The sequence below is a fragment of the Parus major genome, chromosome 2, assembly GCF_001522545.3.
Source record: "Parus major isolate Abel chromosome 2, Parus_major1.1, whole genome shotgun sequence".
Lineage (NCBI taxonomy): Eukaryota > Metazoa > Chordata > Aves > Passeriformes > Paridae > Parus > Parus major.
The window spans coordinates 39,358,066-39,385,003 of NC_031769.1; the positions used below are offsets into that span (position 1 = coordinate 39,358,066).

At 37.9% G+C, this 26,938-nt stretch overlaps 1 long non-coding RNA gene across 1 annotated transcript in view; it reads right to left on the reverse strand.

The window, feature by feature from the left end:
• Positions 1 to 17,203: 17,203 nt before the first annotated feature.
• Positions 17,204 to 26,938, reverse strand: part of LOC107201081 — a 57,146-nt gene continuing 47,411 nt past the window's right edge. Inside the window, exon 6 of the long non-coding RNA XR_004495820.1 lies at positions 17,204 to 17,295. This is a non-coding gene — a long non-coding RNA (uncharacterized LOC107201081). The remainder of the gene's footprint in view (positions 17,296 to 26,938) is intronic.

Genomic DNA, 26,938 nt, shown 5'->3' on the forward strand with positions numbered 1-26,938 from the left:
TGAAAGGCACCACAATCTTTCTGAGAAGCAGAAGCCTGTGTCAGTTCTTAGTCCCCCTCTCAGTGAAAAAAATTATTCTTTATGTATAAAGGGACCTTCCTGTGTGTCTGTGGATGTCCACTGCCTCTTGTGCTGTCACAGGGTACCAGTGAAAAAAGCCTGGTCCCATTCTCTCTGCACCTTCCTTTCAGGTTTTTGCATACAATGGAAAGATCACCCATATACATGGGTAACATGAATACTGTAACAAAGTATAGACCCCAAATATGTCCATATTTTTCTTGTACCCAGTGCCTCAAAATGGAAATTGGCTCCCACAAGGGATTTTAAAGGTACCAAGAAGTGGGGGTAGTAATATCTCTCAGCCTGCTGTCCTGTTTTACTAATGCAATATGGGGCTAGCATTTGTCAGCACACTGTTGACTTGTGGTTAAGGATCCGACTGCCATATCAACATTTCTATATACGACCACTTAGACAGTCATAACCTAAACACCAAAATCTTCCCATTAACCTACACACATCTACTGGGAAATTCCCTGGAGCTATTAAAAATAGAACCATGGCACATGGGCAAAATTTGTACACATCACATATTCTGATGAATACCAAATATAATACTTGTTTTTACATTCTTTGGATTGCAGTGATGACCTGCAACAGACACAATCATAACTCACAACAAATCCTGAAAAAAAAAGGACTTTGAAAACAGCACTGCTTTACAATGTACTAGGATGTATTAGAGAAAAAAAAAATAGCTAAACAAATTGCCTGTGGATTAACAGACTAACAAATGGTATCTTCTTTCAGCACTCTGTCATGTTATATGTGCATCCATGTGAAGTTTCCTCCTTCAGAATGAGATCCAGGCAGTATCACTCCTTGAGAGACATGCAGGGATTCAGTGTAGAATCTGTCTTGGTCTATAAAGAAGGAAGAAGCCATATCTGTTGATGGTGTTTTTTAGAAAATTGAGTAGGAGAATCAGGCCTGTAAACTCTCAGCCTCAAGAATGATGCTGAAGTTGCGGAAGCAGAGAGACTGAAGCTAAGCCTGCAAGGAAGACAGATGGTTCCAGTGTGATCATGTAGAAGAAGGTTGTAAGGATTGTTGATGGTGAAGCAGGAGAAGATGTAAAGAGAGGAACATCTGTAAATATTCCAAATATTTGGCTTCCAGAGCAGGGACAGGCAAAAAACTGTCATTCTTTCTCTGATGTATTTATGAATTACTTTATATGCAAATCTACTCCATAGCAGGAGGAAGATATAAGTTGAAAATGGAGGCAAAATCAGGACTGTGGTATGAGGTGAGGAGGAATGATGTGACAAAAGAACACTATCAAAACAAACATATACTGAATAAATATATCTTATGCTATGCACAAATTCAAAGAGGTATGCAAATCAGACAAAAAGATAAAACTTTGCCAAGCCATTCCAAATAGTGCATCATCTTTAATGTAAACATGAGCCCACAGATGTATATAAAAAGGAATAGGGAATTTCATCCCTGATCTTTTGCTATATTATTTTAGCTATTAAGTCAACAGATGAGTAACATTTTCCTCCATCATGTGTTATAAATGCTGGTTCCCAGTTCTTTTAACTCTTATCAAGAAACTGAAGTGTGTACTTCTTCATACTGGTGATGACGTTAATCAGTGGGGGACACTGTGCACCAGACATAAGTCATAGGAACAGATAAAAAAGACCAGCAGAAAATGTAGTGACTTAGTCAAAATGCTTATCCATGTTTTTGAGAGTAAAACTTTTCTTGTAACTGCTAACAAAAAATGGTTAGCAAGATGATAACCCCAAGGGTTGATGAATTTGGTTGAAATTAATCTTACTGTCTGCATTTTCAATTCTATTTCATATGTTTTTAAATGGATTTGCAAAAAATAAAAGTACAGGTATCTGTGTTTTTTTCCTTCATAGATTTAATATACTAACTATGCAGGTCACTTCAGAGATCAGCAAAACTCAAGGAGTGAAAAAAATGTCACATTTAATTAGGACTATGAAGACAGCAGTGAAGTACGCTCCTCCAAAGCTGTTGAGACAAAATTATATACATTTCATACTACTTTTTAAAAAAAGTCATATTCTGAGGTAGATTGATATCAGTGGACCTGTCCACTGATGTTGGTGTAAACCTGGAGAAATTAAAATTGAGGACTGTCCCTCTTTTATTGTGTAATTTTCTGGAGAGGAGGTTGCCAAATAATATACACTGGAATAAACAAGAAAATAACTCCTAACACTAGCAATAGAGTTATTTGTGATATATAAATACAGGAATGAAACCAGAATCCTGTCCTCAAAACTGCAAATATTCCTGCTGAGTCTTTTTTCTTGTGATGGAAACAGATGGTTGGATACATCAAGGCCAGATTTTAATCTCAGCTGTAATCAAGTAAATCTAAAGCTGTTTTGCTGAAGTCTTTGCAGGGGCTTGTTTTCACAATAGAAAGTGGTCAGTGGCTTAAGGTATTCCTAACCCCTGGCTTGTTTTCATTGGCATACTCTCCCCTTGGGGATTTGGGTTAAAATAAAACAATTAATAAAACATGACTTTTTCAACTTGGATCAACTCCCTGATTTAATCCACAAAACTGACTCACAACCACTTGCACAGGACAACTTGGAGGGTGATGTCCTATGACAAACACCAGAGCAACTGGGACAGGAGTACTATTTAGCCAACAAACATGAAGCTGCAGCCTCAGGAGGTTAGCAATGGCCAGAGGGCTCATGCAGTGATGTAAAGCAAGAATTCAGGCTAGGAAAGGAAAAGAACAAGTCAGAGGTTACTTTGATAAGTTAGAAGTTACTAAATTACATATACCTGGTAAAATTTGCTATGGCCTAGAGCTCATAGGGAACTGGATAAAGTAATTTGAACCCATTAGCAATTATCTTTTACACCCTTGAGGATACAAGGGGTGCTAAAAGGCTGGAAATAAGTAATCAGCATGCTGGCTTGCACAGTCAGAAGGAAGAGCTGATAATAATTTTAACCCAATATATGTGCATGCAGTCAATGGATAGGGCAGGCAAACTTTGTCCCACACATATATCCACCTCCCTAGTTTTAGCACTGTTATTTTTTCAGCTGTGTGGTAAGGCAGGTAAAGAAACCAATTTATCTGAAAATTCTTCCTACTCCCTCTTTACTCCACTCCTCAAAGCTGTGTTAGTTCTGCTGGAACAAATCCTTAGTTTTACTTAGCATGTGGCTGTGTAGACACCAATGCCATGCAAGAGAAAAATGAACAAGCAAATGATGTGCAATGAGGAAAACAGGACAGCCCAAGTTTATTTTGGTAACACAACCACATGATCATACCTAGCAGTTGGCCAGCCTAATTCAGTGCAAGTAATAATCACACAGAAGTACAGGATCTAATAAAGAGAAAAGCAACAGCTATGATGCATTTGTTAAGATTAAATCAGGTCAGGCATACCTGATTTCCATCTATGACAAGCACTGGACAAGGATAGAAGCAGTACCCATGCTATAATTAAATGTCACTTATGTTCTGCTACTATTTTCTGAAACATTCTTGTAAATCAGGTAAGGCAACATGGCCTGGACAACTAACTGCTAAATGGGAATACTTTGTGATCAAAGCTGGAACACAGAACTATGAATCTTCATGTGAAATATGAACAAAATTAAATTAAAATACCACCAATATAGCAGAGAGGCATTTCAACATTTTCACATGGGAGCAATATTTCAGTATAGTCAGGAGCTAGAAACAGCAGACTTTCTTTATACTACGTTCATTTGTAACAGAGACATAAAGACTAAAAACTTGACAGAATTATACTTTCTATATTTGGCCAACTGGCATTTCTTTTTTTCTTGGCCTATAATTCATCTGTCTTAGAACTGTGCCATTCCTGGTATTGCTTCCTGATGGCTGAAATGATATCAATCACACCCCAAGGGAATTCAGTAGGAATGAACCAAAACAGTCAACATAGAAGTAGGACTTCTGTTATCTTCCAAATAACTTAAACTTCATGTTTTAAGCAATAACTGAACTGACATACCCAATGGGGTCTACTTCTATAGCTGTAAACTTGATTATATAGAAAAGTACTTACACTTTATGACTTAAATTAGACTTTCGAACTGTTCAACTATTTTAAATTATTTTAACACATTTTTGCCTTTCATACAAATAGCCAGTTTTTTCCATTAGCATTTAAAATACCCACTGTCACTTCTGTTTCGATCTGGCTAATATATTTATCCACTTGGAGAATTAGTTCTTCCACTTAAACCTAGAGTGAAGCCATAGAATTTTCTAATCACTATATTAGAAATCCAAATCTGTGATATGAATTTGATTACCTCTGCTTTTTATATTTCTCAAAGGAATTTCAAATAACGCCTGTTCTAGCAGCTCTTCATTTTCTTTCTCTTAAATAATTCTCCATAGCCAATTAAAGCTCAGTTTATTTTTGTTTGTTTCCTTGTTAAGTCATAATTTAAATTCTATTTCCTATAACATGGGATGGGTCAATCAGACATTTTTTGGTTTGTGTCTGCTGATCTGTCCTAGCTAGTAAGTGGCATATAGGCCATATTTTATTTCACCACTATTTAAAGGTCTATAGCTATTTGATCCAATTAATCTGTGAACCTACCTACATTTAAGCATTTCACACATAAAAGACAGCTAAATTTGAGGGAGATTTTTTGCACCATAAATATCTCTACAGTAACAGTTACATATTCTTAGTCCCGCTGTACATTACAAAAAGAGAAGGAAAATAACAAAAACACCTCTGAATATCCCACTTCACTAAACCCATCAGCAATGCAGTGTTCTAGCTAACTTCCCCTTTGGTTCCTTTAGTAAATGCAGTAATCTGCAAGGCTATGACACAAACCAGTTGAGAGTATCTAGAATTATTGTGCTAAGTGAAAGATCCCCATGAAGCTTCCACATAAGGTGTAAGATTGACCAGATCTAATGTAATGTAATGTAAAATTACATATTAGCCATTGAACACATGCATTGTGTTGGATTAGTGTTCAACTTTGAAGTGGGACAAGCTACAAGATAACAAAAGTAACTAGATGAAGAGACTTCCACCAGCTTCGCAGGTGTGCTGCTAAATATCTCTCAGATATATAAATGCTTTATAAATAACATTTTTATATTGCACAATTGCTATACTCAGCAGAGAGACAGTGAACGAAATCATGAGTCATATGAGATGTATTCAAACTACTTTGAATCAATATGTCTCTGGCATGTTGTCATTTACCAAGCAGCTTTCTCACTGGGGTTGCTGTATTAGGTCTGAGTCATTTGTTGCGAGTGAAGTTTTGCATATGAAACTACTTCTAATAAAAAAAAAATAATGTCTCCAACATGAAACTCACAAATAAGTAATATGTATAATTCCTTTCAAAATATCAAGTTGTTTATTTTGTACTGGTGCACGGTCATCTGTGTGATATAAAGCAAATTAATATAAGGCCTGACTATTCCATAGGGATTTTATAGTGTGAAACGATACCCTCTCTCAATTATAACAGCTATATGAAAATAGCTTTTCTTCACTATTTCATTTTGTAGTGGTGTGTGTAGATGAGGAACCAAATCTTTTCTGGGTATCATTTAATGTCATCTCTTTCTGCTCTGCAGATACTCGTGGGCTGAAAGTCAAAAGCCCCTTTGGAGACCAGAGCAACTATGGTAGCAAAACTTCAGGTCTGTCCATATCCACAGCAAACAGAACCTGCAATAATTTTCTGTGGCACAGTGGTGAGTGTGGTCTGCAAACCCCTTCCATTTCCATGCATCAGAATTCACGCACTAGACCCATAGGAGAGCAAGCTCTGACTTTCCCAGAGCAGGTGAGCTCTGTTACAGCTGCATAGCAGGGAAACTGAGAGACAACACATGGAGCTGACACAAGATGGGTATTGATGCCAGGTAAACAGCACAGATCCATGCTGATCAGATGTTGCCCAGCTACAACTAAGTGTGATTCTCACAAAGATGTCTAAGTGCACTCATGGTGTCTCCTTTACTAAGAGCAACAAATTGGATGAAACCAACTCCCATTGAAGCCAGCTGGAGCTTTGGCATCGACTTAACTGAATCAGCATTTCACCCCAGAACATCTCTGTCACAGGTTAGCAAGGAGATTCAGGAGCTTTAAGCCTCTGCCATCTCTCTAGTCTTCATTTGGCAAGAAGTTAGCCTCACGAAGAACTGCACCTGCAGTGTGTGGCTGGCACCACAATTTCCCACCCTGTTCCACTGACAGCTCTAAAGAGACCAACTCAGTAAAATATTATTCACCAATTACACCAGTTTCTAAAGGATTTACTTGGAGAACTGAATGATCTGCACCACCTCTTAGACAAGGCACTGATGCTTCTGCTCTCAAAACTCTTTTTCCTTACCAGTGTTGCATCATTTTGTGTTGCATTAGTAAAGGAAAAACAATCTTCTGAATGGTTTTCTACCCATCAACCTGCCTTGCATTCTTTCCCTTTAGCTAATGCCAACAGGACTGCTATTGCCCATTTGCACGGCAATCTGAAATTTACTGATGAGCATTTTACCTTTAAGATATCACACAAATCTCCCATAAAACACTTCTTTAGCAGAGTCATGTTTCAGAATCCCAGGATTTCTCCCCCACCCCTGTTTTTTTCTTGTTAACGGGCCTATACAATACAGTATTTTTTTAATCTTGTGATTTCTGGTGTCTCCTACAGATGAAGAGTGTGAGTACACTGCTATTTTTATGTTGCCTGAAGCCAAATAATTAACAACTACGTTGCACTCAGCAATTATACTGCACTGTATACCTTCCAAGGGCTGTGCAAACATTAGTTTGGCTTCATAAGTGTCAGGTTTTACAATTTAAATCAGGTCATGCCTGGTTTGTACTTTGAATAGAGCCCTTCCCTCCTGCCTCCCCAAATCGCAGAAATTCAGAAAGGAAATATTTGAGAGAAACAATTGAGTACTATCCAAAAAAGAGGAGACAATTTCAGAATGCAAACTTCCAGAATAATAAAAAGACTTCCATTTTCATGGAATTATACTGAGCCTGGTTTTGTCAATGCCATTTTTAAAAGCTTTTTGTAACAGAAGACTGTGGCTTTGTATGGGAAACCAGCATCAACAAAACAAAATGCAAACAACTTAGATTAAAATGTGTTAAACCCCACCCCCATCCCTCCCAAGAATACCAACATCAAGAAGAGGAGGAAACTTATTTCACTGATTATTTTTCAGTCTACAGTTGTTCTTGTAACAATTCATGATGGCATCACTTTATGAGCACCAATGACAAGTTGGAGAAAAGGTGATACCAGCACAACCAGGTGGCCTCTTTGATGTGAAATACAACACCTACATCTGACCCACTAACAAATTTCCCCAACATTTTGGATAATGGTAGCAGTGTAATAATAATTACTAGTAAGGTTTGGGGTTTTTTTTGCACTGAAGTTCTTTACAATTCAAAATTATACAAACACGAGGATAGGAAAAATGCAGTACTGTTCCTAAAGCCCACCCAAAAACCCAACCCATTTAAAATAAACACATTTTTAGAGTCATCACAGGAAATTTTAGATTTTGCCTTAATTAGCAGTGCATACTGATGGCAATTTATCTCTCCAGCTACTCATGTTTACTGCATGCAACCTGTGCCATTCTTTATACACCTAAGGCCATACACTTCAATAAACAAGGAAATGGTTAATGAAGTTGACAGTTCAGTTAATGGCCTTAGATGTCCAGGCTGATACTGCAATGAGATTAAAGGGGCATTTCTGATTTCTCAGAGATACAACTGCAAGCTTGCAGAAGAGTAAAAGAGTTTCATTACGATGCTTGGTATTTGGTTTCTGGTTTTGCCTCCTGAAGGACTCCATACCGTTTTAGCACTGCCAGATTTTAAACTGATGAGGGTCACATATAAACTGGAAAAGAAGGGGATGGAATTACAGAGTTTTTCTTTGTAACTATATGATCAAGTTCTCAGTTGTTCCAAGGGTTTAATGTGAATGAGACTGAAATCCTTACAGCTGATTTTTGCTTTAATGAAAACCTACATTCTGGAGCACAGATGGCAGTTGAAAAAAAAAAGATGAAAAAGAAACAGCATGACAACATACTGTAAGGCAACTCACTCCAGTCCTTGGATAAGGGTCATTTCAAAGTGTTTTCCAATACTGCTATATATTACTAACAGTTCCATTGTACCAGGAAGTGTGATGAGACTAACAAATAGCCTTTACATGAACTGAACCATTTTCAAATGACCCCTTCAAATGAAAATTTCTATGCAGCTGCAATTTTTTATGGTTTCTGGGGTGTGTTACAGGGCTCATTTAATTCCATTCATATAGTTATTTTATTTTATTTTATTTTATTTTATTTTATTTTATTTTATTTTATTTTTATTTTATTTTTATTTTTTACAAAGCTGAGTTAAAATACCAGACACATTATTTTGCCTCTTTTGAAAATCTGAACTAAGAGGTGTGAAATTCTGCCATTCTTACTCAGTTGTTACACTTTCAAACTTATAGAATTCAGTTTTTGCTTTGCTTCACAAGCAAGACTTGTCCAAAACACTTGCAATCACAAAGTTTTCCAGACACACAGGTTGGGAAACTAAAGTGCTTTTAACAGCTGTGTCCCAAGTTCAGAATATAGGTCTCTGCGTGCCTTGCCAGCCCTGAGGAGGGAAGCAGGGACTTCAACATTTTGGCTACGTCTTCCACTGTTTGCCTTTTGCTGTCACAGCGGCTGCTGCTGCTGTTGTTGTGGTTGACATCTGATGTTGACATCAGACTTTTGGGAGATAGAACAGACTTTCAATATCTGTGCTCAGTCAGAGGGAGAAAAAGCCTTCACAAGAGGCATCACAAAAGGAGATAATTTGCTCTTCCTCCTCCTCAACCTTCCATCACCCTGTCCTGCAAACATCAAAAAGCTTCAGAGGAAAGCAGGCTAATGAGTCACCCCTGAGCCCCACTTCTAATTAATTTATGCTCTATCTTAAGGGAGTGTCTCTGCAAGCACAACTGAATAATGTAAATAAATCTTCTGTATTTTGCACAAAAGTCATATTTATTGAAGTCATTCTAAATATTGTAAGCAACCAACCACAAACTGACATTTCTTGGTTTTTGTGAACAGAGAAGGACTTGTAGGTGACTTGGTGGTTGGGGGCTGGTTTGAGCATAGACGTCACAAAGTAGTGATTTTCAATTATCTGAGAAGTTATGAACGGGTCAGCAAAACTGCTGACTTGGACTTCCAGAGTGCAGACTGTGGCCTGTTTAGGAGCCTGGTTTACAGAGCCCCTTAGGAGGCAGTCCTGAAGGACAAAGGAGTCCAGGAAAACAGGAGTCTTCATGAAGGAAATCCTAGAGGAGCAGAAGAAGGTTGTTCCCCTGTGCCAAATGATGAGCCAGCACAGGAGAAGACAGGACTGGCTCAGCAAAGAGCTGGTAATTAGGAGAAAAAAGGAGAACTTATGACCTGTCAAAGAAGGGGCAGACAATTCAGGAGGACTACAAGTATGTTGTAAGGTTATGCCAGTAAAAAATCAGGGCAAAAGCCTAACTAGAACTTGATCTGGCTATTGCCACAAAAGATATAAAAAATGTTTCCAAAAATATGTCAGCAGAAAAAGGAGGACTAAGGAGAACCTCCATTCTTTATTGGATGTGGGAGGAAACATAGTGACAAAGGATGAGGAAAAGGTTAACATATTTAATGTCTTCTTTGTCCCAATTATAATAGCAAGACCAGTTATTCTCTTGGTACCCATCTCCCTGAGCTGTAAGATGGAGATGGCTAGCAGAATGAGGCCCACAAAATCCTAAGGGAAAATGGTTAGTGACCTGCTACACTACTTAGACAAATACAAGTGATGGAGGGGATCAAGTGATCCAATCTTGGTGGATTTGACCCACCCAAGGATACTAAAGGAGCTCATGGAAATGCTCATGAAGCCAATCGTTTCCCAGCAGTCCTGGCTAACCAGGGAGGTCCTGGTTGACTGGAAGTTAGAAAATGCAAGGTTCACCCATAAGATGTTCTGGATGAGGGATATGGGGAACTACAGGCCTGTCAGCCTGACCTTGGTGATGGGGAATGTCATTGGTTCATGAAACGGCCATCATACATACAGGATAACCAGATAAGGCCCAGTCAGGATGTATTTATGAAAGCCAGGTCCTGCTTGAGCAACCTGATCTCTTTCTGCCACCTGGTTACCTATCTAAGGGCTGAGAAAAAGCTGTGGTCTGGGATGCTGTATACCTGGGCTTTAGTAATGCCTTTGACCATGTTTACCACAGCAATCTCCTGGAGAAACTGGCTGCTTGTGCTTGGACTGGTGTATGCTTTGCTGGGAAAACAGCTGTCTGGATGGCCAAGCCCAAAGAGTGGTGGTGAACGAAGTTGCATCAAGTTGGCAGCTGGTCACAAGTGGTGTTCCCCAGGGGTCAGTGTTGAGGGCAGGCCTGTTTATTTTCTTTATCAATGACCTGTATGAGGGGATGGACTGCACTCTCAGTCAGTTTGCAGATGACACTAAGTTGGGCAGGAGTGGTGATCTGCTGGAGGGATAGTAGGCTCTAGAGAAGGATCTGGACAGGCCGAAATGATGGGCCAAGGCCAACTGTATGAGGTTCAACAAGGTGAAGTTCCTGGTCCTGCACTTGGGTCACAACAACCCCATTGAACACTGCAGGCTTGGGGAGAAGCAGCTGGAAATCTGACTGGTTGAAAAGGATCAGGGGGTGCTGCTTGACATCTAGTTGAACATGAGCCAGTGTGTGGTCAGGTGGCCAAGAAGGCCAATGGCATCGTGGCCTGTATCAGCAATGGTGTGGCCAGCAGGACCAGAGCAGGGATCCTTCTTTACTCAGCACTGGTGAGGCTACATCAAATCCTTTGTGCCACTCACTGCAATAAAGACATTGAGGGGCTGGAGTGTGTCCAGAGAAAGGCAGCAAAGCTGGTTCTGAAGCACAAGTCCTGTGAGGAGTGGCTGAAGGAGCTGGGGGTGTTCAGCCCAGAGGAAAGGAGGCCCAGAGCCTATTGCTCTCTACAGCTGTCTGAAAGGAGGTTGCAGCCACGTGGGAATCCGTCTCTTCTCCCAGGTAACAAGCAATAGGACAAGAGGAAATGTCATCAAATTGTGCCAGGGGAAGTTTAGGTTGGATATTAGGAAAAATTTCTCCACTGAAAGGTTTGCCAAGCATTGGAACAGGCTGCCCAGGAAATGGTGGAGTTGTCGTCCCTGGGGGTATTTAAAAGAAGTGCTGATGTGGCACTTGGGGACATGGTTTAGTGGTGGACTTGGCAGTGCTGAGTTGGTGGTTGAACTTTGTGATCTTTTCCAACCTAAATAATTCTATGACTTTATGATTCTCATTCTTTCCAACCAATAAGCTGCCTACGTCAAAGGAAGAAAACATGAACAGAAAAAAAGTAGTGGTAGCCTTGTAACCCACTTAAGTTTGAATGAGTTAAATGGAGAACTATCAGAAGATTATCTTTACTGTCTTACACTTATTATGTGAAAATGGGTTGAATGCAGGACTTCCAGAGGAGCAGAAGTTTCTGGAGAGCTTGATGCTGTAATCCTTATTTCCCTCATAGAGAATCTACCTACAATACACTTGTAATTTGTTTACTTGATCAAGTAATTTGTATTTATGAGTGTTGTTCAACATAGGAGCTGATAGAGTCTGATAAAACTTTGATTTCTCAATTATTAAATTTAACTAAAATCTAAAAAGGCAACCTCTGTAAAACAACCGAGTTTTTAAATGTTAACTCTTCTTCTATTCAGTGTTAATATGATACCAAGCCTATCTGAGTTGGAGGGCTTCCTAATATTTCTGTGAAATGTAAAATACACAAATCCAGCAACATAAAAATGCTTGTTCTAATAAGAATGAAGGGAATTAGGCACAATAAGGAGTAAGAAGAAGGAGTTTTTGCAGCAATATGGTAAGCATATGTTCCATCCTTTCCAAAATGCCATTGTGCAAGCTATTTGGTGGGATAGGGTGCTGGTTTGGTGTTGATGGCTGCAACAGATTTATTGTCTTTCAAACTTATGTCAGCTGCAGCAAAACAAAGAAGTATGTCAGTATGTTAAATGACAAATCTTTTCCCATTTTCAAAAAATGTTTCAGCACTAGTCAATGTTTCAAGTCCTCCGATATTTTATACTTCTCAATTCATCCATTCCTCTTCAATACTCACACATATATTTCCATCCAGGGCAGGTGCACAGTTCTCTCACATATTACTCAGTCAAAATATTCAACATTTGGTGATAAGCCAAATAGACTACTTTTTTGTTTGTTTTTTTCCAGAGGGAACCCCATAGTTTTCTTTTGCTAGAGAATAGGAATGAAAAGGGAATTCCAAAAATTCTCTTCCCATTAGCTCTGTGCCTGAAATATTATTAACACTTTCATTTTCTCACTCCTACTCTCACCATTTGAATCTGGGTCATAACAGCATGCCTACCCTTCAGTACCCTGAGTGGGTGGTTGTTTTGGCTGGAACTAAGGCATACTTGCTTTGTGACACAGAGTGCCCTTATGGTGACACATACCTGTCCTTTTCAGTTACTTTTGATACATTATATATATATATATATATATATTTAAAATAATCTTCTTTATTATAAAAATAGAGAGTAGAATTCATGTTATTTGGTATTCATATTGTTTTAACAATGTGTGAAAGAAAAATGTATGAAATACTGTTGTCTGCTCTTCTCACAAAACTGGATTATTCCCCTATAGCATCTTTTCTTTTCCCATACCAAATACCTTTTCCTTAGTAAAACCCTTTGATACATGCTCTAACCTCAAATACTACAGCACGTGACTGAAGTCTCAGGTTCAGTCTCTAGTACTTAGTCCTAAAGATCCAAAATGAAAAATTTGCAGAGGTACAATTAAACTACAGAAGATACTAAATTCACTTAGTGCCAGGCTGCTTATGTAAAGAGAGTTAGATCTCTAAGAACTCTTGCATGAAAAGACAAGAGGGACCGAAAGAGACATATAAAAGAAGCCAAATCTTCAAATTTCCCTACTAGCTGAAAAACAAAGTCAAGAGCTGGTACATAAAAGGCTTAAATGATGCACAGCAGAATGGGAGTGACACCTGTAGATTTATGCCTTTCCAAGTGAGGTCTCCTATTGACTCTGCATGTGTCTTGTTGCAATGCTTCTTTTTATCCTGTTTGAGGGATGCAAAGACTCTGTGGCAAATAATTCTGGACTTCTAGAAAAGGTGCAAAGAGGAGAGATACTATTTTTCTGAACTAAAACATTTACCATTCTGAGTGTGATTCCAGTGAAGATAAGGAAGATTGTTCTGTGTGGTTTTGTTTTTCCCAGTTCTTAATTGAACATTAAATAATTGGCAAATATTCTAAACAGATGTTATTTTAAAAGTTCTATAAAATCAGTACCAGAAACCTGTTCAAAGTAGTTCACACCTATTTATTTTTAGCTAACATACTGAGTAGAGGTAAATTACTTGTGTAGTCATACATAGTATTTAAACAATCCTCAAATTATATAAATATATGTATACTGTTTGCTTTTACTATTACTGCCACAAAGCAAATGCAGGATTTGCTACCTGGGTAATTAGCAAGAATTTACAAGAATTTGCAAGCTGTAGAGAGAAATAATGCAGTGTTAGTTTTGTAATTTAGTGCACAGGACACATTTGTGCTAAAGCTCTGTAAACTGGGCCCGTGGTCAAAAGGAGCAATTAGCACTTTGTTAGTATGCAATGATGTACTAATCTACACAGTCCCCAAAAGCAATTGTCTATTCCTTTTGCCCTCATGTACAAATTTTCTACAGTATGTACCACTCTGCCCCTAAAATAGTCCATTACAGCACAGTTGCTGTAAGAAAAAAAAGGGTTTCCTGTGATTACAATCTATGTATCAATTAGAATTTGTTTACTGGAAAAAACCCATGTTGTTCCATTAACCCCTTTATCTGTGCTGAGATAGCTGCATAGTTCTCTGAAAGTGTTAAACAGCTGTAATGTTCTATTAAAGAGCAAAAGGGGGTTAAATTTATGTGACAGAATATTTCCATCTGAACACTCTCTAAAGGTTTTTCCTATCTAAAAAATAAACTGTTGTAAGCTGTGATTTCCAGAAAAATAAGCCTGGTGCTAAAAATGGATGGATGGTAAAAATCGGAGAAAGTATCGATAGCACTGACAACTGTGAGAGGACTAAACCCTAATATTCTGTGAGTGTTCCACACCCCCCTCTTGTGGCTGCTACGTAAAGGATGTGAATCTATCACGAGTACCACTTAAATTAACATTCAATAGAGTTGGCCTTTGATAGTCACCAGAGATGGTCCACAGTGAGGGCTACAAAAATCAAGGAGTTAAAGAAGGCAGCACACTGCCGGAAATCTGAGTGTCAGAACCTTGTTGTTAAAGGCCTAGCTTCAAAGGCTATTGTCCAAAAATCAGGCTCATTATAAACTATCTCAGCTGTGGCACCCACAAGCCAAAACTCCTTCAGCCACTAACCATTTTGGAAAACCTTGGCAGTGCAATATGTGCCTACCCATTAATGGGGTACAGGCACCATCTCCGCCCTATTTCAGTTGCTTAGAAGCAAGCTAATAATGCAGTTTCATATTTACCCAGGAAAACTCATAAGGTATCTACTACAGGGTTACAGTTTCCAAAAAGGGTATTGACACTGAGATGTTAGCTCCCTCAGACTAGTATTGAAATTTAATCCTCCTTTAAATTAAAGGAGAAAATAAAAAAGAGAGGTCTGTGAACTGACAATACAATCCATAACTTCACAGAATGAACATTCATGGGGACCTTTAAATAAAAAGATATCCTTCAGAGTCACTGTCCACATAGCTGTCTTTGATATTATGCATGAAAAGCTCTTTGGCTCTTCAGACCATGAGAACAATGGGCACACTCTGGGATTTGACAGGAGGAAGGGAAGAACAGTGAAAGGTTTATGTATAAATAAATATCATTACCTAAACTACTTGAAACACCACATAAACTAATATATTCCTTCTAACCTTCTGAAAGAAATAAATTAGAGATTATGTTGGGATGAGGCTACTTAGATCAATTTTAACATATAGAACACCCCAACATTACAAAATTTATTAATGGATCTGTTACACAGCAAAATAGTTCTACTAAGGTCATACCAACTACTTGTCCACCTCATTCAATTCCTTTTGCAAGCAGCAGCACCTGATTAATTTGATTTCCTCCATCTGTCTTTCTATTTCCCCAGTTCAGCACTCCAGGACACCACCTTTTGCAAAGAATGCTTTAAATTTAAATTGGAAAGATAATATAGTAGCTTGGATATTATCCAACAGGGCTAGGCATAGAGAAGATTTCTTTGCTTGTTTGCTCCTAAGCTGCAGAAAGCTATCTGAAATATTTGTAACAGTACCGAATTAGTTTTCAGTTACTTCATTTAGCTTTCATTGTCAATGAGTTTTGTAACAGAGCAGTGGTAGGTGAGGAGTAGATAATATGTTAACAAGAAGGCTGTTCCTGTCTCTACTTAGTGTCAGCACCTGCCATTTGGGATTCTCTCCAAAATTTGTGTTCCATTTGTGAGAATACTGAAAAACAGTGAAGAGACTTACTGAGAATTCTAGTTCTGCTTGTCTACATTTACTTGGCAAATTAATAAAGAAAAAGAAATGAACATACGGAACTGTAAATTTTCAGATATGTTATCCACAGTAGACGGCAAGAAGATCCTGCCAAAGATTCAGCATTTGAACATGATGTTTAATATTCATGCAGCAAAATTTAAACTGATTATGTTCCAAAAATAATTTTTTTATATTTGACTTTGCTGAAAATAGTGAATTGCTCATCTGCTTAATAAGTTTTTATTTAAATAAAATAACATATTTTAATATATGTTGCTATCATGCTGTTATAAATATTGGAAATGATTAACACTGGGAGAGTATTAAAAATTTAAACTGTTTCACCATCTGTGCTGTTTGTTTATTTTTCACATTTCATTCAACTTGGAAAGTGAAAATAGATTAATTTTTTTTCTCTTTCAGTCTTGTGCAGTAGCATGACAATTCAGTGTCTCTGCTACAAACATTGCAGGGGTATATTTATCTCCAGACTGGCAAACCAAAGAATGCTGTTCTCAAACAGTTAAAAATAAATAAATAAAAAAATAAATAAATAAAACCCCAAATACAAATAACTTGACTTTACTAAAACAGTTACATGACAGGCTCATTGTTTCAGATTTTTATGTTTGTAACTTTTCCCAATATACTATAGGCAATCCTGAGTTTACACAGCTGGTGTATATCTGATGTACTTGACAAAAGCCTTTTCAAAAAAGTTTGTCAGCTAACCAGGACAAAGAATGCCTGAAGAGTGATGATAAAGTCTTGTCTTCAATGAAGCACTCTATGTTACTTTTATGTGATGGATGGAAGACTAGTGTGAATATTTTTTATAGGCTCACCTTAATGCACTTCCCTCTTGACTGTTGTAATTTAAAAGCACTGAACTCTAGCTGCAAAATCACTGAAGATGGAAACAAGTCTTAAGGTCCAGATTTACTGCAGAGAAGAGTGGTTCCAGCTCTGCTATCCTGCTACAATTTTGCTTTTCAATTGGAATTTCTCAGAGGCATTCTTCCATATTAAAATAAAGAAAAATCTGAAAAACTGAATTCTGAAATGATGTTCTGTCTAACAAAGAGAGGCCATGTCCCAAGGCCATTTAATCCCTCAGAATCTGTCAGAGGAGCAACTCCCCACTGAATCACTTAAATTATAGCATGAAAACCAAAAATAAATCTGTTTGATTAGCAGCAACAAACACTTTTTTTGTTCCATGTTCTCAGGCACAATGGCTAGAGATCAGTCATCTCTAAGTTGGAGTAGATTCCACGCATTCCTCATAAAATATTTCCAGAATCATGCCACAACCCTCCCACATTTATTGATTCCAAGCCTCCATTCAGTAGCAAAGATCTGAGCCTGTGATCTTTGTTTTTTTTCTCAAAGTAAAACAAAATAGAACTGATTTCATATAATGCAAAACTTCAGATTGTTATCATTCTTTACTTACCTCTTGGTTACGCTTCTTCTGGAAAATTTTGAGCAGCCATTCCACTGTAATTCACTCATTAGCTGCAGTGTTCTGAATTTCAACTGAACTTTTTAAGGCTATAGTAAAAGAGATGGAAAAAAGAGGAAAGTTAGGGTTCAAACCTCTTCTAAATGAATCACTTTTTTCTTGCCAATTTACTTTGTGTGGATCACACAGTGACCAGAACAAGAAAAACACCATTCCACCTATGCTGCCCCAGAGTTACAGCACAGTGAATCAGGATAACAAGAAAGACCAAGAAATTTTAAAAAAAAAAAAAAAAAAAAAAAAAAAAAAAAAAGGAAACAATTGTAATTTAGAAGGAACTTTTGAAAACCTTTAAAAACAATGGCTCTGAATGTGATATAGAAATGAAGAACAGGTATAAACAAATTAGACTTGCCTTACATATGAATGTGACCACACAGATTTGTTTTATCCTTCCATTTGCCCTCAAATTTTGATAAGAATTCTCTTACATGCTAATTGCCTGGGATTTGAAAGATCTGACACACAACATCCATGGTAGTCAGTTCCACTAATAGTTTCCACTCTTCTTTTTCAAGTAAAAAATCACACTTTTCAGAGACATAATTTTCTTATTTATTTTCTCAGGGGGGATTAAAATTTTAAGTCCTTTATTCCTTAGCTTTGTTGAGTCTGGAATGGATTGTGAATGTGATACTGCAAATTGGCAGAAAGATATTATTTTGTCTGAATTTTTGAATCAGCCTCTCTCAAAGAGTCTAATCAAATCTGTCAGTCTTATGAAGACTGACATGGCCAACAAGTATGCTGATGAAATGCAACCTGCCACACTTAGCAGCTCCTGTCACAAATGTAGTTGAAAACCTGGATTTTCTATTGATTCCAACTTGGTTTTGCTATAAGGTGACTTCTGTAGCTAGACTTCATCAATATTTCTGTCAGAAATATTACTGATGTGTTGTTCATGTTCAATTTACAAAATGTTGAAGTGACAATGATGGGATTATTTGAACATTTATTGTTGAACAGAGAGAAACAATGTATTTGCTGATGTCAAAGAAGAGTCTATATGTGCTCAGACACCAGCAAGTGCAGAAGTAATTATCTATCCTTCCACAAGCCCTTGGAAAAAAATCCTTTTTCATTTGTAGCTCAAAAGAGCCTTACGCTCAAAAATAGACAGTTAAATATTCTCTGATTCAGAACTAAGATGTGCTGTACTGCAATTCATAATATAAAATGAGTGATTTTCATTTTCTTCTTCTCCATTGGTATGGCTTGCAAACACATATTTATTCCCTTGTTCCCTCTTCCCTCTCCATGAATACTGCAGTTTTCTTGCTGCATTCAGCAGCATAGCTTATACCCAGATCACAGCTGGTCATTTCAGGGCACTGGGAAGATTCTGAATCCTCCACCCAAAACTAACAGTTAGATTTTTAAAAGAAATATGAGACTTAGGCAAGCAGGGGTTACTGACTTTAGGGGGAATGAACAGCTAACTCATTTCACCTCCAGTAGTAATCCAAGACTGGAATTTGGGAAATTTTTCTCCAGCAGCACCCAGTAGGGAGCTCTGTCTGAAGAGGGATGTCAGGACTGTATCTTTACAATACCCTCCTTTGCTAAATCTGAATGGTATCTGACCAATTCTAAGGGCTTTGCTATATCACATTTCCTTAATGTTAGTAAGCAAGAACAAAGGAATAAAGTGGACAGAATAAGTTCAAAAAGAACAGTATCTCAGCAAGTATCTATGGGTATGAAGGCTATAATAATAATATTAAATAGCTAAATGTTTCTTAATTAATCCAGTCAAGTACCTATTAAAAGAGAAAAAACAATAAAAAGGAAAAAGAAAAATCTCTCTTTTTTTTTTTCCTCAGCTATGGTGGTGCAGCACCTGCCATTAACTGTGGTGGTTCCTATTTTCATATTGTCTGACAGTAGCAGTTGGACTGAGCCAGAGCCAGTGAGGCCGAGAGGCAGACTCCCTGCTTCCACAAAGCTGAATTTAATAAGATGAGAACAGTATGCCAAGATGGTGAACTCCCTCCCTAGCACTTATCATGACACTAGTCACTCAGCAGGGCCCTTATTGCAGCAGTAATCTGGGTGAGCCTGGCAGAGCATCCTGCTTACAAGTTCAATATAATAGAACAGCAGGGCACTGGAGGCCTGGCAGAAAAGCTTAGCAAAGTTAAAGCCTATTACACTATGCTTGAAAAAAATGGCTCTCAAAATATTATATGCCGAGCAAAGATGTGGACATTCCAAATGCAGTGACATACTAAGCCTCCTCTACAATGGTGCACTCATTAGTCTATAGACACAAGCAACATGGATTTAAAAGTCCATAACCTGAATGGAAATGGATATGCAAATTCATCCTTTCCTTCTGCTTGGCTTGAATTTAATAGTGAGGACTAGAGCATAATATATAGATAGGGAAAATGAAACTTGAATCTGCTCTGAGCCGCTTAAAGTTGTTGAAGTTAGAAAATCCCTGCTCTACATTTTATCTCTTTTATATTTTCATAAATAACAAAAATAATTTGGACATAGTTATCCATCTCACTGGTATATACTGGGATGTGAACACGAAATCTCTACCCAGACAAGACCTGTGGCAAGGAAGCTGTATCAGACACATCTTTAATGTAGCAACACATGCCCACATGCCCAATAACATTTGAATTAAAGAAGAATAAACATTTGAGTGTGAGCTGCTCACAGTAGTATCATAAATCAGATTATATTTTCCATTGGATTACCACTTATATGATTGAACATTTTAAGTCTATTTTACTCCTCTCTCCATTTTTAGCCTCAGTGGTGTCTATTACTGTATAGACTTGAAATTAATCAGGAAGGTGCAGATACTAACTTGAAACATTTGCCTTAATTTGAATGGCATTTAAAAAAAAAAAAAAAATTGCCTCATCGGAATTGCCAGAAAAGTCTTTTCATCTGGCCAACAGACCATAATGAGAAATTCCCCAGAAAAGGATTCTAAAATGATAAAACAGATAAAAAGAGATGGAAAAAGAAGAGGAAGGTGTATACCCCTCTGCAAAAACTTCATTTCTTGTGGGAAGATAAGATAAGGCTATTTTTCAAAGTCATCAGGCCTTCTTTTGCCTAACACGACCCTTAAAGCCATATGACATGCCTTTGGGTTTCCCCTATACTGTATATTCACCAGAAGAGCACCAGAAGAGCTAGTGTCTCCTCTGGTTTCTGCACCATATACATGTATATATATCCCATACACAATGGAATTGCATGTCTTTCCAGCTGGAAGGAACTTCAAGAAGTCTTCAGTCCAACACCCTGTTCAAAAAAGGATCAACACAGCACTCAGATGTTGTTCTTGACTTTGTCCAGCTGGGGTCTTCAAAACCCCTAAGGATAGAGATTCCATAATTTTTTTGGGCCCCCCTTTTGATACTCAATTATTCTCACAGTGGAACAATCTTTCCTTATTTCCTATAAGCTATAACCTTCCCTATTCCAAGTTATAGCTCTCATTCACCCACTATGCTCCTTAGCAAAGAAATTGTGTTTGCGTTCTTAAAAAATGCCTCTTAGGTATCAGAAAGCTACTACTAGATGCCCCACACCTTCTCTAAACAATCTTGCTTTCCAAAGAAGCACAGTCCCTTCAGGTTCTCCTGACAAGATGTGCTGCAGCCTCCTGACCATCTTGGTAGCTCTCTGCTAGACTTGCTGATATTTACCAGCATCTCCCTTGTGCTGGAGAGCCCAAAACTGAAGGCAGCCTTAAAAAGTGGCAGAGGGGAATAATCACGCTTGGATCCAGTGGCTACACTCCTGTTGAAATCTCCCAATGCACTCAGACTACTGCCCACCAGGACCCCCAGGTCCTTTACAGAATCTTTCAGTGCTAGAGCGGCAATCTGTATGAAGAAAGGTTGGTTATCTGATGACTTACTTGAGTTGCCTAAAGAAAACTTTATCTACTTCCCAATATTGACTACATGATTTGTAGCAGATTCCCACTACAGTGTTGCTTTCACCAGCCTCTCCTCTGATGATGACTCACAAGTCCTCAATCACCCTACCTACTGTTCAGCAGCAGAGCTCAATACATCCAAGCTGCCTCCTTGTATAGATAGCATTCCTCTTCCTTGTCCTTGCTGCCTGTTGTTCCTAAAGAACTTGTGTGTTCCTTACAGTGCAGAGATCCTGCCACATCTATTATTCTTATACAGCCTTCGTTCTGCACCTGCACACAGAGATCCACCTCCTCCTGTTTGCTTCCCAGACTGTGTGCATTTGTGCACAAACACTTGAGGCAAACCTTCTTTTAACCTGTCTTATCCTTCCTGAGGGCTCTCTTGCTCCTGTCACCCTGTCCCATGTATTTACTGCCCCGACCGCTCTTCCCTCACTTATCTGCAAACTGTCATCACCATCCCCTGACATACCTGGTTTAAAGCCTGTTGGCAAAGATCATATGTGTGGATATTTTGGATACTCTAGGGCACCTCAAATGGAAAGTACTTGCATTTAGACAGTTAAATCCTGCCTTTAGTGTCTGAGTCCAAGACTTACAACTGCTTCTGTCTGGTCATGTCTATTTCTCATCTCATCCTTCCAGTCTGCACCATTTCATTGACCATTTAAACAGAGGAACAGAACTAAGTGTCCTTTATAAATGCAGAGAAAGAATATTTTAGATGCAGATTTTAGGACTGTTTTTGTGAAAAGTCCTTCCTGTGTGAAAAAAAAACAACTTCTTTTAATCACCCAACATAATCTATCTAAGAGGTACTCAGGTTCAGTGCAAACATAGCAAAACCAGCTAAAATATTCCTACCTTAGCACAGGGGTCAACAACATTTGTCAGATGATATAAACACAGGAGGCAGCAGAATTTTAGGTAATATGCAGCTGGTAGTCAAGGTGCCTGAGTGTACTAATAGCCAAAATGGGCCTGGCCTGCTTCAACTGGAATCTCCACACACACCCACGAGTCTGGAAGATCTACTTAAGCTCAGTCCTGAGTGTTTGCTTCTTTCCTAAGTTTCTCTGGAGGAGTGTTGGTTTTCAGCTCAGCTGCTGCTGTGCCCCTACGTGTCAATATGTCCAGCTGACCCTATGAACTGCCTTCCCAGCTGGAACCTGAGGTCTGCCTGGCAATTGCTGCACCTGACTGACCTGCAGATTGACTTCTTGACTTGACCTCAGACCTGCTTCATCATCGTGAATTTATGTGGTGATTTCACCTTTTTGGTTGGGCCTGGCTACTACCTCTGGGCCTGCCTTGCTCAGGGTGGCCCCTGGCTGACAACACCCCTGCCCTGCTGACCCCTGGCTCCGTTCCCCTTAGGGGCCCTCTGGCCTTAGCTGGCCCCTAATGAAAAATGTAAAAATGTTTAAAGCATGGTACTGGGAGCTAAGCGTGTAGCCAAAGCATTACCATGAAAACAGCAGAGGCAGCGTTTGGAATTTTACTGCAAAACTTTTTACATTTTCCCCTACAGTTCTAGGCTGCTGGCTAACTTTAATATGTATTGATCTCTCTATTACCTTTGAAAGCCTCTACTGAAGTATTAGTTTTCTTGCCTCAAGCCCTCTCTGCAGTGCCTTGTTATATTCTGTCATGTTGTTATGGTAAGTGACAGTCTCCTAATTGTAGCACTTTAATTTTGTATTGGCAGACTTGAGTGTTTTCCACTCGAAAAGGGACGCTTTTTGGATTTTGTGGAAAATGTTAATAGTTCACCTAACACAGAGAGGACGTTTTGTATAGTAAATTACAACCCATCATCATTCTTTAGATTTGTGACACTTCTGTGTAGGCAACAGAATTGAGAGCATTTTGATTTTTTTCTGTATCCTGTTCCCACCGCAAACAGACTGGGGAGCCGAAGATACACGTGGTGTCTTATGACCCCAGCACATTGTAAAGACCAATTATACCTGTAGTTCATCTGTAGTTCAAGTTTAGCATAAGGTTAAAAAAAAAAAAAAGTATAACCAGTTTATAAAATGAACAATCTTAACTCTGCCTGCAGTATGTTTTGGGATAACCATTAAACTAAGTTCTTCAGATATCTCTAGTGGTAAATTACATGGAATTTATTTGTAAACACAATGGCATTGGGAATTTGGATTACTTTTTTTCCGTTGTCCTTTTGAAGCATACAAACTTTTGTTCCTCACTAGTAAGTGAACTTTTAGTAACTTACCATCCATATCAGCAAAAAACCTCCTGGCTAAGATTAGACAGCTTCATGCAAATAAACCCAAGAGCCTTAGAGAATAGCAATGTCCTAGATCACTTCTCAAGGCCATGACTTGCATGGACTGAAGCAGCTAAGCCTTTTAATTCAACAGAACCCCAAAGGCACCGCAAGAAGCCCTTGCTTTGCTTTGTGGGAAAACCTCGTGTTAGAAAACTAGGACACCACTGATGTCCTCCTGTGCATATCCAACATCCTGGGCAAGAATGGATACAGAGCACTGCCAGATCTTACCAAAGAAGAATTTTTTCCTCTTTTAAGTTTCAGTTTGGGCAATTTGTTTTAGTTTTGTAACTTATCATCTAGCAATGGAACATTCCTAGGAAAATGATATGTTCTGGACAGCATTAAATGCTCTTGGTAGATTTTGGATTATCTTGTCAATATTGGTTGGTATTCAAGCATTTCAGTGTCGTATGAAGGATAGATAGATAATATTTTCAAATTATTTTGTTGCTGAAGCCAAGCTGTTGCTGAAGCTTCAGATAAGCTTTTAATATCACTGGACATCAGGAGTACTGCAGAAAGCATTAGCAATGCCGTTTCATGAAAGAAAAAATTCCTTTGGATATTCTAACTAATGGGACCAGTGTTCTTGTTGCAAGGTGGAGAACAAATGAAAACAAACCTGGAACAGAAAGCACCATGTAGGCAGTGTTACATAAAGCTGAGTGTGCCACTTGGCTTGTGCTATAGCAGCTGTTACTCAAAACCATATGGGAATTTCTGAAGACATCCTTTATTCTGAAGTTCTTCATCGGATTTAGCGGAGATGAATACATAGTAATGAGCATGTACACTCTTGATGAAATTTCAAGAAAAAGCAGTTCCAACATTCTGAAAGTAAAATCTTAAGGCCTTTGCATATTGGATATCTCTTAACTCACATACTTAAGACAAATCAAATAAATGTTTTATTTTATGGCACCAGATGGCTAACACCTCACAGACTAAAACACCAGCTGCCAATTTGTTGGTGTTTGGCTTTAAGTTACTGCACGCACTGGGAGGCAAAGAATAAACTTTTAATTTATGTCAAATTTATCATTTCACAATTTGAATTTTAATCAAGTTCACATTGAGTGGAGCAACAACCTGAGGCAAATCCTTGTGCTGCTCTCTTAGGAAACATTTTCCTACATGTACTTATGCCACCATTTTGATGTGAAAGATGGACAGTCATGCTTAAAAAAATCCAGTACTTCCTGAGTTCCAAAAATCAGTGCTGGAGGAGTAGCTGTTCATGATTTGCTTTTGATGATGGCTTCAGGTTTTTTTCTGTTGATATCTAATTCCAGAAACTATTCCAGTTGAGTATACAGTACATTGTAACTGTTCTTCATTCCTCAACTGTGTCCAATGACATAAAAAGCCAAGATTCATCATTATTGATTTGTAATGCCATAGTCCACAGATACTATGGCACAGTCTATGACAATATCACATCTGAAGAAATCTCAATATAATTTTTGTGTTCAGGACAAACTAAATATATTTTACTTGAACAGAATTTTTAAATATTATGCAATGAACAGACTGGATGTGGTGCATACTAATCCTATAATTGGAACTAACTCTAAACCCCTTTTTTACCAGACCTTGCCACTGAAAGTTTAAACTGTTATTGTTATTTGTACTCAGAGGTAGTTTAGATATGGGGGAATAATTCATTCTCATTTAAAAAACAATTTTAGTGCCTTTTGCATGGCTTATGTAAAAATTAACTTTTTGGTCTATCATACCATTTAAAGTTATTTAAATTTTTAATTTTTTTATAGTGTCTGATAGTAACTATGCACAAATGCTGTTTATAGTATGATTCTAGTAGGCCACTGATAGCAAAAACAGGATAACTGCAAAACCGATTCTGTTGATCAGGAATAAATGGATTAGCTGAACTGCACTGTTGGGTCACCATGCAAGAAAGAAAGCCAGTTTGACTTGAGTGGCAAATTTAGAAAACAAATAAAACGGTTGGTGTACCCAAAAAGAGATTATTTAAAAAAAATTATTATTCTGTGTACATCCTATATTTAAATTCCTTTTAAAACATGACAATTAATTCAGGAAAGAAACCAATTAATACTTGGAACATTAAAAGGCCCAGTTTTAATTAAAAATAATAAAATAGGTTAATGGGATTCAATTCAGGACAAAGAGATCTTAATTTCTCGCCCAAGAATGATTGTGAATCTGTAGCTGAGGCCTTTGTAGGGCAAAACCAACTTGTAAAGTAGCCACACAACAGAAGTTGGTGGTTTGTTGGTTCTTTGAGTTTGGTTTGTTTTAGTTTTTAGTTTCAGTAGCTGTTTTTAGTTTATTCAGGAATGAAAGCTAAGTCATCAATTTTAATTTGCTTTTCCTCTCTATCAGGGAGATGTACAAAACTCAGTCTTTTCAGTCGTGAACATTAAAATTACTGATAGAAGTCCTACACTGCTAGCTTCCTTTAATCAAAAATCCATAAATCCAGTGTTTCCTGCTGAAATGGGATCTGGTAATATGATTTGAGGGAGATCAATCAGCACATTTTAGGTTTTATTTATCCCATATTATAATTTTCAGATCAATACTGAGTACAATTTGTCATTGTAGACTAGACACAGTGCTTATTTTTCAGGTTTTAGAATGTACTGAATATGTAGTTTTCTATTTTACCTCTAGCAGCATTTTTAACAAGATATTAAACCACTTCTAGTTCCATCTCCTGATTTTTCTCCTGTTAGCTGGCTGGTTTAAATCTCAGTTCTGTCTTAAACTGGTCCCTCCAAATATGAAAAGGCTTTTTATTGGAAGAGCTAATTAATGCTTTTTTATTCTGAAAACAAAAGAATGGCACTAAATGTGCTTGTATATTTGATTCCAACATTGCACAGAGCAGATGAAAAATGAGACAAGTGAGTAATGTTCAAACTCACATACCCTGCTATCTGAGGGTAGTGGTATGGATCTGTGTGGACTTACAGAGTTAGTGTAAATTACAACTGATCTGACCTGCAGTCACTTTCATGCCTGTCTGTGCTTTGTGGTAGTGATAAGGAGCTGCTCAACTGTTGTAAGCCCTTGACCTTTCACTTGTCTAAAGTGGTAAGTGTGAAATTTGTGACCAGCTATACTTTGGTGCAATTTCAGAGCACATCAAGATGATGGCAGGAGATGGATGAATTGAACTGGATAGCATAAGAGCCAATATTACACACTGAAATTTTGCTATAAGATTCTTAGAGAGAGGTTCATCTTTCTTTTACATAGTATCAATATTGCTCAGTGTTTGCTACTATAATAAAATTATACCTATAATGAGGATTTCAATTTCAGATTTTTATATTTTATTCTAAAATGAGAATTTAACAAAAAGTAACTCACCTAATAAAACTAACTTATACTTTCTACAACTTATTCTGTGGTCAGCAAATTAAAATGGATAGGAACTGGTGAATAAGAGCTTGGCTTTATATAT